This window comes from Erpetoichthys calabaricus, chromosome 15, assembly GCF_900747795.2.
Source record: "Erpetoichthys calabaricus chromosome 15, fErpCal1.3, whole genome shotgun sequence".
Classification (NCBI taxonomy): Eukaryota; Metazoa; Chordata; class Cladistia; order Polypteriformes; family Polypteridae; genus Erpetoichthys; species Erpetoichthys calabaricus.
The window spans coordinates 78,319,757-78,333,779 of NC_041408.2; positions in this window are offsets into that span (position 1 = coordinate 78,319,757).

Here is a 14,023-nt window from a genome sequence, read left to right on the forward strand (position 1 = left end):
GGCAGAGATGTGAAGTGGCTGGCACATAGTGCAGGCCTTGGGGAGGTGGGGGGGGTTGGCGAGCAAAGCGAGCAGGGGGGAGCCCCCTAGTATTATATAATATTACAAAGCCATTCTTTGACATGTCTATGTTTATTCTTTTTGTTATTTATTTGTTTATTTTTCTTTGTTGTTTTGGACTCCATGTGCAGCTGCTCATCCAACACAAAGTCAAACCAATGGTACCCAAGGATTTTCCAGAGAGACACAGTACCGAAGGAGTCCAGTCTTCGTCTCAGGTCACTGGTTAGCGTCCATGTCTCGTAACCATATAGCAAGACAGGAAGCACCAGGACTCCTAAGACTTGGACCTTCGTCCTTTTGCATAGATATCAGGAGCGCCACACACCCCTTTCCAGCGACCTCATGACCCCCCATGCTCTCCCAATCTGTCTACTGACTTTATAGGGAGAGTCACCAGAGACATGAATGTCACTGCCGAGGTAAGTAAACACTCTCTCTGCAGACAGAAACTCTGCTGATGGCTGTGCCCAAGGGGTCATTAAAGGCCTGGCTGTTGGTTTTTATCAGGACACTCGCCAGCCCAGACACTCAGACTCCTCACTCAGTCTCTCGAGAGCCCCCATCAGAGCCTCCATTGACTCTGTGAAGATCACACAATCGTCACCAAAGTCAAGATCAGTCTTTCTTCACCAGCAGATGTCCCATAGCTGCTGGACCCCAAGACCCTCCCCATTACCCAGTCTAAGCCAGCACTGAACAGAGTAGAAGCAAGAACAGACCGCTGACAAACCCCAGAATCAACTGGGAAAAACACAGAGGTTCTGCCTCCACTCTTTACAGCACTCACTCACAGTACCAATGTAAAGGTCGGCAACTTTGGGGGGATCCTGTAAAGTCTCAGGATGTCCCATAGGTACACTTCTTAGTGTTTTTTTTATTTACACAGGGCTTTTGCCTTTGAAACCTCCTCAGAAAAGATATCTTTAAAACACTGAGATACACTCTGACAGAGACAACATGAAAAAGATTTCGCTAGTTATGGCAAACATGGGCAATCTTGTTGTCCATTATTAATCCAGGGAGCCCATCTTGGGAAGATTTTCCATAAAGTGTCACACACGTGAGATTGGGAGACCTTAAGAATAGTATTACCATGCCAGACCAGGGGGTGGCAAGCTGCACTAACTCTCTTCCACAATCTTCTGCAGTCCATCCACAGGAAATCTCGCCAGGTCCCAGCGCTAGTGATGACGCCACTTCCGGTCCCAGTGGCATGGATGAAGTCACTTCCGGGGCAAACGACATCACCTCCAGTTCTGGTCCCAATGACGTCACTTCCGGTCCTGGGCTTTAAAGCCGCCATCTTTTCCTGTTATATTCAGTTCTGTTGTGGACTCGAACCTGTGATCATCTCGATCAATTTAAAACCCATTTGCAGCCAAGGCGCAATATATGGGTGGCTGCCCCAAACCTGTTTATGTCTGTGGTCTGCTGTTGTGACAAAGGTAAGAACCTGAATGGGATGCCATTGGTTACCTGTATCCTTTGGAATTGACTTTAAAATACTACTAATCCCCCTTAATAAAAGGACAAGTGTCTGTTTGTGTGTCCGCCCGGTTGCTATCCAACAGATGGTGCATCACAAACATTAGCACTGCTTTTACGAATCCTGCACCATAGGATATGTCACAGAGACAGAGCAACCAGATAGACCCCCTGCGCTGTCTTCTTGCATTCTGTTGGCTGCAGCATCTCCATCTCGTTCCTGATTCAGCTGATTAGTGACATTACATGCGGGCGTTGTGATATGAAGGCTTTCAGGGATCTTCCATATCCTGAATTTGAATCCCCTCCAATTGTGTTGTCCACGATTGGGCACACTCGTTGGGTGCTGTTGAGCCCAAAGCCGGTATTAAAGAATCTCCTTTTTTTTTCATTAGCGTCTTTAGTTCTTTCCAGTCAAAACGTAATACCATGTGACAATTTGTTTTTTCTCAGAATAAAGATTTTACCAATGTTGCCTAAAAAAATAGAAGTTATAATTGAATTTGATCCAAAATAATATCTAAACCTTACAATAAGGTTGTAGGAGATTAAGTATGGTAAGAGCGATTTCCATTTAAATGAGTTTTTCAGACAAAAAATGGAAACAGCAACAACATAAAGCCAGACTGCAATATCATCCTCTTTTATCTTTTGTCATTTAAAATAGTAAAAAAAAATCTATAACAAGTAGAGAAAAAAATAAAATAAATAAATAAAAGAGGCATTGGTTAATATTCAAAGGCGGAAATATTGCCTACCTGCTACTTTATGTCTAGGAGAAGAAAATCGATTGCCGATTTCCTCGTGCCTGGCACTAATTTTTGATTTGAGATAAAAGTTCTTAAAATGCAAGCTGAACAAAAAAGATATAAGGATGAGATCATGTTTTCTTTTCTTTTTTTAATGCTTATGGAGTGTTTTGTGCTGTTGAGAATTTTCTTGCTATTTTTTTAAATGGAATTCAATAGTGCAATAGTGAACATTTTTGTTTCTAAAACTACTTGTGGCCTTCATAAACTATACAACCAAAATGGCTTACTTTGATAGTATCTTTACTTTTGTTGATTCATATTGTACAGCATGTGGTGCCTTGTGGTGCCCTGGTATCCCACCCAGGGTGGGGGTCCTACTGCAGTGCTGCAGTGACAGGGTTTGGCCCCATTACCCTAAACTGGTTTAAGCGGGCACCATAAACTGATGGATGTCTTAGCGTCAGAAGAGCCTTAGAGTGATGGGGGGCCTGTGAAGTCTGCGCATTCTCACCATGGGGTTTTTTTTTTCCATATACTTTTGTGTCCATCCACACTGAAAAAACATGAATGCTTGTTTGATTGGTAAGCCTCTGTTGGTCTGAAGTGCGTGTGGTTGTGAGAGTGAATATGCTCAACACTCTTACAATAATGGATATTTAAGGGCATTTTAAGGTTTTTTACTGGGTGCTGTCATTTCTTGTAGAGCCATTGCTTGACAAAGCAACAGTTCATTCTGGGAAGGATTCTCTATGTATGAGGTTGGTTCGTTGTGCTCTCAAAAAATGTCATAATATGCATGAAATAATCTGATATCTTTCATTTTTTGGTAGGTTACTTAGCAGGACGGTAACATCCATAGGAATGAAAACTCCAAAAAGGGATCTCCTTAATATCTGTTTTGGTTTCTCCTAAACAGCAAATTGATCAAAATCAGATGGAGACTTGTTCTTTTGTCTCTTATTTCTCAATACCTAGAGATGGGAAAATGATACCGAAGCGTCAAAGCTTGTGTCAGTCAATCTGAAGCGTAGTGAGTCGAATCACTGTGTCAGAGCTTGTGTCAAAACACAGCTGTCATGTGACCCGTGACGTTGGAAGCTTTGAACGAGTTTGAATCAGTGCTTCACAGTGCATTTTATTGGTTTGCCGGCGTTTCGGCAGTTTGACAGCTTTGGTGCTAAATTAACAGGTAGCCTATATAAAATGCTTCATTCTCATTCAACAAAGTTAGGTTGTGAGGAGAGAGAGATTTGGAGAGCTTTGGTGACAGATGGCAACTAACAATGGAAAACGGCGTTCAAATGTTAAATAGTAAAAATGGACAAGGACCTTCGCAGAATAAAATGAACACAGACTGTTCTGACCTTTTACTGGCGACATGAGACTGAAACAGTGAGTGCTGCTTTACTTGCGCTCTTGAGAGCTTGCCTTGACCTCAGTTAACCACCAGATGTCGCTGTTCATACTGGGGCTGAGGCTTCAGAGTTTCAAATCTTTCTCTGCACACATAGAAATAAAGCCTCAAAGCTTCACGAGGCTTCATTGTCCCATCACTATCAATACCCCTCTTGAGTCGCATAATGGGATCAGATTTCCAAGTAGTGTCTTGACATTTTTTTTTTGTAATTTGAAAGTATTGTGTGCTCTGTAATATCTGGTGAAATGTATTGAAGAGTGCTTTCCAAACTCGGTCCTGGGGACCCCCTATGGCTGTGGGTTTTTGTTCCAACCCACTTCTGGTTTAATTGAACTCCTGGGTTAATTAAGTGAACTGTTATTCTGAAAGTTCTGTGTTTTGGGAACAATACAGAAATTAGAAAACTAAGTTTGGTAAAATATATATATACAGTAATCCCTCACTTATCGCGGGAGATAGGTTCCAAGGCCGACCGCAATAACTGAATTTCCACGAAGTAGGGACACTATATTTATTTAATTATTTAACGTGTATTTGGACGTTTTTAAACCCTCCCTGTATTGTTTACAACCCACCATTTACTCTATTAAAAACAGGGACAACTGCTAAGCAAAATGAAATCGGTAGATAAGTTTACACTTACTGTATAGCGAAGTACACGTAGCAGCTTGTAGGAGGTCATGACGTCGTCGACCTTGTTGCAAAGATTCCTAAAGCAGATTCCATCCAGACTACTGCCTTATCACGTCCACTTGCAACTCGTTTTGCACCCTGGTTAAAGGACACTGTGGCTGTAGATCTTATATGCTTTTCCTCCTTTTTAAATAAAAAGAATCGATGTCCTGCAGCGGTGTAGCTGTTCCCTTCCTTCAGCATATCCAAAACTTTTACCTTTTCTGCAATCATTTGCATCTTCTGTTGGTGCTTGGACACGGCCCCTGAAGCATTAGCACGTTAATGATGAATGAGTGAGATGAGACTTCCTGGTTAATGCAACACTCCGTCGCTGAGCCAATCAGCAGCACACAGGAACTTAACTGCGTGCTCTGATTGGGTAGCTTCTCAGCCATCCGCCAATAGCATCTCTTGTATGAAATCAACTGGGCAAACCAACTGAGGAAGCAAGTAAAAAGACCCATTGTCCGCAGAAACCCGCAAAGCAGCGAAAAATCCGCGTTATGTATTTAGATATGCTTACATATAAAATCCGCGAAGTCGTGAATCCGCGAAAAGTGAACTGCGAAGTAGCGAGGGATTACTGTATATATATATATATATATATATATATATATATCCCTCCGGTCATTCCCGCTCCATGATCACTCAGCGGGAGTGACCACTACTACTACTCCCCGGGTGTCGGCCCATCACCCAGGCTACCTGCTCAGCTGCATGCGAGCCTGCACTCACTCACTCGCTTGCTCTCCTGCACTGGCTTTCTTTCTCTCTCTCTCTCCCCTGAGTCCTGCTTTGTCCTGCAACCTCCGTTCTTTCTCGTTCTCGTTCTTTCTTTCTTTTTTCCCTTTAGCTGACTCGTGCTTCTATTTATTAAGAGGGCATGACAGCTGTGGTAAATCAGCAGCCCTAGGAACAATCACGGATGCGGACAGTTTCTCATCTGTGCACTTAAGTGAGAAACGGCCACATCGCGAATCGCCCTGAGAACCACTTCAGCCACACAACCACCACGCCCCCTCACCAAGCAGCGAGCGCAGTGATTATTTATTTTAAAACTGGCCTTAGAACAGGAGCTGTGGACCCGCAACACCACACCTTATTGATAGTTTACCCTGCATGTATCTTATACACCAATGTCAAATACTTTTTAGCCAGTTAAGGATATATCGCATTTCTGACTGCTGTTTTTATCCGCTCTCTCATAATCCACATGTCAGCTCATCAAAGTTGAAAGGTGACAGCAGTCCACAAACAGGACGTCACACAGAAATGAACTTTTGGATTGAAGGCAGACTCTTGACCAATGGAGGCAGAGGGAGAGGCGGGTCTTCAGTGTGAATGGACTTCCTGTTTTCTGCATCTGTTTATTTAACAATATATTAGTGTGGACAAAAAAGGCACACTGAAAAGCAGGCAGATAATATTTTCTCAATTCTCTTGTTTATTCATTCGGAGTCACAGTAAGTAGAGATTCAAAAGAGCATAACTTGTTGCCGCAAAGCTCAATTGAACCCCGAGAAAAAAATTAGGAGGGGTTTTATAATTCAGCATCTCATGATTAACAAGACAGAAAGAACATCCTTATCAAAACAGTAAAGTTAAACAATATGTCTGTTGAGCTAAGCATTATCTGTGTTTTCAAAGCTAAGCACAGGAGAGACGCCTTTGCATAAACTACATGTACTTTCTTCAGCCTTGTGACCTTGTCCCTGAAACATTCACTCTGAGAAAGGGAAAACAAGAAACAGCTTACATTTTATTCATGTGGACACTATTTCTCCTGAACCCTGGAATAACATATTTTTGTTAGTTCATAAGCCAAAGCGTCTCTCACTGGCAAGTTACAAAATAGTTATTATAAAAATTCTAATTTACTAAACACACAAAATACATGGTGCTGAGGAGAACATTCTTCTTCTACATTAGCAAATAAAATGCATGCGTTTTGCGCATTATGAGGATACGGCAGGATGATTTGACATGAGGATTATGTGACACAAGTAAAATGAGACTTTTCAGGCATGGTTTTTGATGTCTTCTGTTGTTGACCAAAGTTGGTTCCCATAGGCTGCCATTATATTTGTTATTTTCGATCTCCATGAAAGCATGAGATTAAAACTTTTAATGGCTATCACTACAAATCATATGAGGTAAGGAAAAAATAAAAATAAACAGTATATATATATATAAGTATTCCTTTAACCGTCCATACTTTTATACATTCAGTCTTTCATAGTCCAACCTTCAACACAGGGGCATGGAAAAGGTGGGCACAGGACACTGGATGGACACACTGACTCATCTGCGAGTGATTAGGACCTCGTCTGTACTATTTTCGGATGTGAGAGGAAACTAGAGAACTTGGAGAACAGCCACTGAAACAGTACAGGAACAAGTAAACAACAACAACAACATTTATTTCTATAGCACATTTTCATACAAATGATGAAGCTCAAAGTGCTTTATGTGAAGAAGAAAGAGAAAAAAGACAAAATAAACAAGAAAATAGAGTTAGGGAACACTAATTAACACAGAGTTAAAGTAAGGTCCGATGGCCAGGGAGGACAGAAAAAAAAAAAAAAAAACACCAGATGGGTGAAGAAATAAAAAAAAATCTACAGGGGTTCTGACGGGACAAGACCACCCAGCCCCCTCTAGGCATTCTACCCAACATCAATGACCTCAGTCAGTCCTCATGGTATGTGGCGAGCGCCCTCTTCTACACTGTGGTGTGCTGGGGAGGCAACATAAAGAAGAGGGACGCCTCACGCCTGGACAAACTGGTGAGGAAGGCAGGCTCTGTTGTAGGCACGGAGCTGGACAGTTTGACATCCGTGGCAGAGCGACGGGCACTGAGCAGACTCCAGTCAATCATGGAGAATCCACTGCATCCACTGAACAGTGTCATCTCCAGACAGAGGAGCAGCTTCAGCGACAGACTGCTGTCACCATCCTGCTCCACTGACAGACTGAGGAGTTCTTTCCTCCCCCACACTATGCAACTCTTCAGTTCCACTCGGTGGGGGTAAACGTTAACATTATTCAAAGTTATTGTCTGTCTGTATACCTGCATTGTTATCACTCTTTAATTGAATATTTTCTTTATCAGTATACTGCTGCTGGAGTATGTGAATTTCCCCTTGGGATTAATAAAGTATCTATCTATCTATCTATCTATCTATCTATCTATCTATCTATCTATCTATCTATCTATCTATCTATCTATCTATCTATCTATCTATCTATCTATCTATCTATCTATCTATCTATCTATCTATCTATCTATCTATCTATCTATCTATCTATCTATCTATCTATCTATCTATCTATCTATCTATTCAGGGTTCACATGGAAGAACTTGAGTCAGGATGCAGTTCTGCAGACAGGAAGACATTTTGGGGCACCAATCAGATTATTGTTCAAGGGCAAAGGAAATAAAGAGAAAAGAAAAGACGCTCTTCAGCGAGTGTCCCGTATATGGAAATTCCGATAAGTAAAGTGCTGGAAGTTTGTAGTCACTGCTCGTGGAGCTCCGCCTGGTGGGTCGCTCGAGCCAATAGTGACAGCTCCTTCCGGGATGCCTGGTGTTTCATGTCAGGTGGAATGGAAGGGGCGGAGTCAAGTGCCTTCCCTGGGTGGCTTCTCGGCACAGTGGAGAAAGAAGAAGATGGCAAAGTTATAGTGGCAGCACCCCCTCTCATCTTGGTGGGTTATTGCATACCTCAACTGAGCCTGTGAGGAGGTGTTGAGAATTTTGATTAGGGATCAATGCACTGCATTATTAGTTTTTGTGCTCTTAGCTATGAAAAGTCCAGGCCTGCATCAACGTTTAAAGGACACCATTTATTTTGTTAGAGAGGCCTCTTGCCTACCTGTGCTTCTTACTTGCCTTGTTTTGAGTGTCTGCGAGTCAAGCTGTGAGCCGAGGTCATCATGATCTCTGAGGAAGCAAGGTGCGGAGCTTCTTACTGATAGAAGATTTAAAGAAACTGCATGCAAGGCCTTTGACTGTGTGAGTAAAGGGCAAGCTCTGAAGCTAGCACATAAAACATGTAAGCAATTAAATGACATTTAGAAGCATTGGGGCTCATCAATACCTTAGGCAATAAAATTAAAATACAATGTATTATGAAAAAGATACAGTAGCACTTATGAGTTAGCTTAAAGGAGCAATTGTTAAAGGCTTGTCTTTTTCCTTCTTTCTCTCAAGCATGAAGCAGCACTGTATCAGTGAAGCTGTGCGCTGCCACTCACTGGTACAGTCGCCTATTATGTTAGCATTAGCCTTACAGGATGCTAATGCAACAAGTAATCATTTATTGAATTATTAATTAAGCAGTCCAGTTTTCATACATGGGTCCTTCTGATCTCAACTCAATTGTTAAGTTAAAAATTGATTAACAACTGAAAGGCCATCAATCTTAACAGCTCAGGATTAGGCTGTGAGAATGAAGGGAGAGGTAATCAGGTGATGCTCACCGCCAGATGGCAAATATGTCCTGCCAGCAAAAATATTGTTATGAGAATAAGACTGTTATGGGGATGTCTTCAGGGGCAAGAATATTGTTATGAGGAGGTCTGGAACATCAGGTGATGGTTATGTGTAAAGGTGCTGAGTGGGGACAACATCATGGGAAAATCTATACAGTAGATGTTGGGAAACAAGTCTGGAAGGGGGGCATTGTGTGATAAGAATTGTAATATATTCAGGGCTCTCTGGACACTCGGGGCTCATTTCATGAACTGGGACAGGCTTTATGTGCTCTGCAATTGTTTTCTATGCTGTGCAATAAAGTCTTAAATTCGGACTGCCTTTCTGAAGACTCTGCTTGTTTTTTCTAAAGATTTCTCCACAACAGAGGTTCTCCAGCACCTGCGTGACACCATCAACAAGGGCCAAGGCTGGGAAGGAATCCAAGTCTCTGGGTTTGAAATGTAATGGAAGTGAATGTCATTTTATTTTAATGAAAATTGTGGACAGTCAAGTTAAAAAGAAGTTTTGGAATAAAGACCATTGTGCACTGAGAGTGTCACCTTATTGTAGCCTTATTTAGCTTTGTTCAGAGACAGTACAAGGTGAAGTGTTGGGGTCTCCAAGGAGGTCTCCATTTACCAATGCTGTTTTTTTCTTATTTTTAGATGAAATAGAAAAGAATTGAATGTAGATAGATAGATAGATAGATAGATAGATAGATAGATAGATAGATAGATAGATAGATAGATAGATAGATAGATAGATAGATAGATAGATAGATAGATAGATAGATAGATAGATAGATAGATAGATAACTTTATTAGTCCCAAGGGGAAATTCACATACTCCAGCAGCAGCGTACTGATAAAGAAACAATATTAAATTAAAGATTGATAATAATGCAGGTAAAAGACAGATAATAACTTTGTATAATGTTAACGTTTACCCCCCGGGTGGAATTGAAGAGTCGCATAGTTTGTTGGAGGAACGATCTCCTCAGTCTGTCAGTGCAGCAGGACGGTGACAGCAGTCTGTCGCTGAAGCTGCTCCTCTGTCTGGAGATGATCCTGTTCAGTGGATGCAGTGGATTCTCCATGATTGACAGGAGCCTGCTCAGCGCCCGTCGCTCTGCCACGGATGTCAAACTGTCCAGCTCCTTGTAATGTAATGTAATCATTCAGTGTCCATTGGTTTTGGATTGCAAATGTGGAAAGTCTGCCTCCACAGCCTGTGAAATGAATGCCAGCTTCTTGTTTCTTTTATAGCCAAGCAACTGTAAGGATCAGGGATTCCAGGCTGGACCAGAAGCACCATCCCTGGTCTTCAGAGGTCAGCTTAGGGCTTGAAGAGGAAAGGAGGTTAGTAGCTGCTGCTGTGGCAGAAACACGCTGCTTAAAGAAGGCACGTGGAGTTTCAGGAAGGCAGAATCAAGTTTTATTGCGTGATGTATACACGGACCCAAATCAAGTGAGATGAGCAATTAGCAAACTCAGCAAGCTTACATTTATTACAATTCTTATCACTTATGCAAAGCACTCTCCTCCTTCTGGCTCTTCCCATCATTACCTAATGTCCATCACCTGACCGAAACTGCCATCATCACTTTATAACCTGTGCGGGTGTCCACAACTTGTTTATAAATCGATTCCCACCAGTAAGTCAGACAGACCCACAAATTAGATATTGGGGTAGAGCAGGGGTGTCCAACTCCAGTCCTGGAGGGCCGCAGTGGCTGCAGGTTTTCATTCCCACCCTTTTCCTAATCAGCAAGCAGTTTTTGCTGCTAATTAACTCCTTTTCCCTTCATTTTAATAGCCCCATTTTGAAGGATTCAGACCTCTGAATTGATTTGTTTCTAACAAACAGAAGTGAAATGTGAAACGAGCCAACAGACGACCAGCTAAACTGGAACGTAAAACTCCAGCCAGTTTCACTCCAACCAGTTTCTTAATGAGAAGCCGATTCTTGCTGGTAATTGAAAATCAGGATTTGCCGCTGCTCTCATTCTGCCACAGCCATCGTGAAGATGTTTTGGTGACCTTCACAGACCATCATGACCGAGACCTTCACCATTCTTTATTTTCAGGTTAGCTGGTCACGTGGCGGCTTGTTTTGTGTCTCCTTATTGTTTGGCTGCTCATTAAGGAAAAAGAAACAGCTAAGGGGACTGAATCACATCAATTCAAACTAAGGCAAAACAAATTAATCAGCAGCAAAAATGGATCACTAATTAAGAAGATGGTCAGAATGAAAACCTGCAGCCACTGCAGCCCACCGGGACTGGAGTTGGAACATCCCTGGGTTAGAGTCTGGGGCAGCTGCGCCCCGAAAACAATAACGATGTTTATTATAAGCTGTATTTTCCTTGACTTGTCATCACCTGTCCAGGCAGGCAGACAGGGAGGTAGAGGCCCAGCCACTAAAAATGGAAGCGAATAGCCTATCTGGTTTTCTCTCATGGCCAAAGCCTCAATGGCTGCATTTCTGAAAACAATGGCCCGTTTAGCCCTCTAAAAGTACACAATGTCCTTAACTGAAGTTTTTAAGCTTAGCAGCTGCAAAGAGAAAAATAAAAAAATAGTCAGCATGGTTTAACCCTTACAATGCTAATGTGCATCAGAATATATAATACTTGTTCTCATACATGATTTATGCAAATCAGCTTTAAGAATATGCTTATGTGCAAATCACCAATGTTAAGAATATGCTTTTAATATATTTTTCTATACTGCGTCTCGTCCATATTTGTCCCCCTGTTTACAACATGAGCTTTATAACACACTGGTGCGGCCTCATCTGGAATCATGTGTGCAGTTTGGGTCTCCAGGCTACAAAAAGGACACAGCAGTGCTAGAAAAAGTCCAGAGAAGAGAGATGAGGCTGATTCCAGGGCTACAGGGGATGACTTATGAAGAAAGATTAAAAGAGCTGAGCCTTTAAAGGAGATTAAGAGGAGACCTGACTGAAGTGTTTAAAAGTATGAAGAGAATTAGTCCAGTGGATCGAGACTGTTATTTTAAAATGAGTTCATCAAGAACACAGGGACACAGTTGGAAACTTGTGAAGGGTAAATTTCACACAAACATTAGGAAGTTTTTCTTTACACAAAGAACTATAGACACTTGGAATAAGCTACCAAGTAGTGTGGTAGACAGTAAGACTTTAGGCACTTTCAAAACTCGACTTCATGTTTTTTTGGGAAGAAATAAGTGTACAGGACTGGCGAGCTTTGCTGGGCTGAACGGCCTGTTCTCGTCTGGATTGTTCTAACGTTCTAATGAGCTGAGCCTCCCATACACTGTCATAACATGCATGTGTAACAGATCCATTCATTCATCTAATATCTACATCTGTTTAGGTTGCAGAGGATTGCACAGTACAAATGTCTTCTCTGGCATCATCAGACACAAGGTCAAAACCCACACTGGATGGGATACGAGTCCAAGAAACTTCACTCTTAAATAAGGAAACATAACAAACGCGACATACTGAAACAATGCCAGTTCGGTTCAGAGCCAGTGTGGGCAGCATCTGGCATGGCCTCGGGCGATGGGTGAGTCTGCCGCAGGGCTTACTAGCGCAAACGGACGCACTTGCATCAAATACTGAGTATATATATATATATATATATATATATATATATATATATATATATATATATATATATATATATATATATATAAAATCCCTATGTGCGTCCAGGTGTCTGTGTGTGGGTGTCTTCTGGTGAAGTGCGCATGCGCGGGGCACGGTGCAATGCGCGATATTACTGTCAGAGAAAGTTAGAGGTGTTTTACGGAAATACAAACCAGTATTACTGCGAGAGGAAATTAAAGGTACACAATACAGTGATGCATATTACAGCCACATACAAGCCAGTATTACTGTCAGAGGAGATTAAAGGCATATTACCGACGCGCACGCCTGTATTACCGCCAGAGAAAATTAAAGGTATATTACGGACGTACAAGCCAGCGGACGTACAAGACGGTATCCTTCAATAAGGGCGCACACAGGCATCCTTCAATAAGGGCGCGCACAAAAAGGCGAGCCTCAAAAGGACGACCTCAATTGGGCGCAGCGAATAAAGGCGCACGTAAATAAAGATCTGCACCTGTTGCTCTTCACATATTCCAGAGCCATTTGAACTAAATTATCTACGTGCCCTTATTGAATAGAGCCGTACAAGACAGTATTACTGTCACAGAAAATTAAAGACACACAATGCACAGCTGCAGCCCACAAAGAACGGTCAGCTCAGCAAGTAAACATCAACAAAAGAAAGGCTGAAAGAAAGAAAAATACGACCAACAAAAAGAATGAGGTCAGAGTCCCTTGCCATTTAATATAGACTGTTCCTACTAATGTTTATGCACTACTGTTCTAGCGCCCGTTATTGTAACGGGCTAAATGACTAGTATATATATAAATAAATAAGTATGCAAAAGCAAATGATATGTCAATTAGTATATGTATATATTTTTCTTGTCTGAAAAAAAATAAGAAAAAGGCAAAAGTAAAGAAAGAAACATAAAAAATAGCCTAAGGTGCCTTGAGAAAACCAATTAAATACATTAGAAATAAGATTTCAAATTCCGATGCTCTATTCCCCTGCTTCCAGAAAGAATAAATCATGGCTTCATTACCATTTGTGCATTTCAGTCCTTTGGGGGCTGTGCAATTATCAAACTCGCTGGCTTGTAATCTGGTGTAATGAAACGTACTCAAGAAAAAAAAAAAAGAGAGAGCCTTCTGCAAATCGGGGGGCGGAGTGGTGGCTCTGAGGCTGGGGGTCTCTTCCGATTGCCAGTTTGAATCCCATAAACGCCAGAAGTGACTCTACTCCGTTTGGCCCCTGAGCAAGGCCCTTAACCTGCAATTGCATCCGTTCAGGGTATGACGTTAATCTGCAAGCAGGTCCTCCAACTCACGGGGAAAACTTAGGGGTTGGTGGTGGGCTTGGCACTCCAGCCACTGTAAAAACACCTCATACTGTTTAAGTGATGTCACCCGCTGCACTCGGGTCTCAGTTCGGATGGTTTGCTGTGTGGTGGGTGCGGCAGTGTGCTGTAATCAGTGTTATCTCCCAACTGCTCTCTGCAAATGGAGGCACAGGAATCTTTTTATATGGGAGGCATGTAAGAGTGAGAGCC